Genomic DNA, 1,647 nt, shown 5'->3' on the forward strand with positions numbered 1-1,647 from the left:
TTTAATATGGAACGCTTCACGAATTTGCGTGTCATCCTTGCGCAGGGGCCATGCTAATCTTCTCTGTATCGTTCCAATTTTAGTATATGTGCTGCCGAAGCGAGCACGACAGGCAGATTTCTTAACCACTAGCAGCAGCAGCAGCAGCAGCAGCAGCAGACCACTAGGGAAGTCCTCACCTCGTTTTTATTTATTCAATTTTCATGATCACCCACATTAGCTATTTCGTGGGTCCACCTCACAGGGTAACTTGTTTGGTCACATGTGTGACCTGTTTCCTTCTTGAGGATGGAAGGAGAAAGACCTTCCTGTAACTGTGTTTCTGTCTTGGTCCTGTAGCTGTGTCGAGATATGGTACTATTGCATGATCATGATATTTAGTTTTCTGAGACTCCTCCCCTGGGACTATCTGGAGACAGGGAGTACCTGTAGGCCCAAGTAGAGTTGAAAATTTGAGCTGAGAAGGAAGAAAGCTTTCCATGGGCTCAGATTTGTAGTAATATTTACAAATAAGCCTCTAGGTGTCAGTAGAGTCTCAAATGAAATCAAAACCTCAAGCTAAAAGGAGTGTTTCTCATCTTAATCACCAACCTAGAGCTAGAATTCCCTAACATAACAGCAACCATGGCAACATCCTTCCCAGCCCAGAGAATGGTAATGAGGAACCTATCGTTTCTGAGGCAGCCTCTTCGGTGTTTGGGCTTCCCAGGTAGCTCTGTGGTTTAAAAAAAAAGAAAAAAAATCCGCTTGCCAATGCAGAAAAGGCAATAGATTCAGGTTCGATCCCTGGGTCAGGAAGATCCTCTGGAAGAGGAAATGGCAACCCAGTCCAGTGTTTTTGCCTGGGAAATCCCATGGACAGAAGAGTCTGGTGGGCTACAGTCAACGATGAGATTGCAAAGAATCTGACGAGACTTAGTGACTTAGCATACACTTCAATGTTTGGACAGCTTTATTAAACTACTTTTCTTGATTTTTGTGAAACTGGCTCTAGCTTTGACTGCAAAGTCCAAAGACCTGGAGAGTATGTGTCTTGCTCAGAGAAGCCTCCTTTGTACTTCTGTTCTTTCCAAGGCTTCCTCTCCAAGATAGCCAGATCCTTGCTTAGCAAAACCCATTTTTTCTGCTCAAAAAAAAAAAAAGAAAGAAAAGAAAAAAGAAAGAAAGATTATCACTGTGCTTTCTGGTCCCAATTGTAGTCTTTGGAAATATACAGACCAAACTCAATATCTTTTCTGCTAGGAATCTGAAGACAGAAATTAAACCATCCATCCCTCTGTCTATTAAACATCTCTTTACTGGGAACCCACAATGTGCCAGGCCCTGAATCTCCAAGTAGCCAAATAATAAGTGGGAAATGGTATTATTAATGACCTGGTAGTTAACTTAATCACAGGTAGGTCGAGTTTTTTTATGATGGATTTATGAGCAGGGAACGGAGAGACAAGGCAACTAGCACGCACTAGTCATGGACTGCCTACCAGGCAAGGTGTTAGGAACTTGCTGTACTTTCCATGTATTATTTAAGTCTTGTGTGCATGTGTGCTCAGTCACTCATTCGTGTCTGACTCTTTGCAACCCCTTGGACTGTTGCCTGCCAGACTCCTTCCACAGGATTTTCCAGGCAAGAATACCAGCATGGGTTGC

The 1,647-nt window shown here is 43.2% G+C and overlaps 1 non-coding gene across 1 annotated transcript; it reads right to left on the minus strand.

Moving 5' to 3' along the window:
* Positions 1-107, minus strand: LOC136170039 (U6 spliceosomal RNA). Its single transcript, XR_010663499.1, has one exon. It is a non-coding gene; the product is annotated as a U6 spliceosomal RNA (small nuclear RNA).
* Between the last annotated feature and the right edge of the window lie 1,540 nt (positions 108-1,647).

The sequence above is a fragment of the Muntiacus reevesi genome, chromosome 5, assembly GCF_963930625.1.
Source record: "Muntiacus reevesi chromosome 5, mMunRee1.1, whole genome shotgun sequence".
Classification (NCBI taxonomy): Eukaryota; Metazoa; Chordata; class Mammalia; order Artiodactyla; family Cervidae; genus Muntiacus; species Muntiacus reevesi.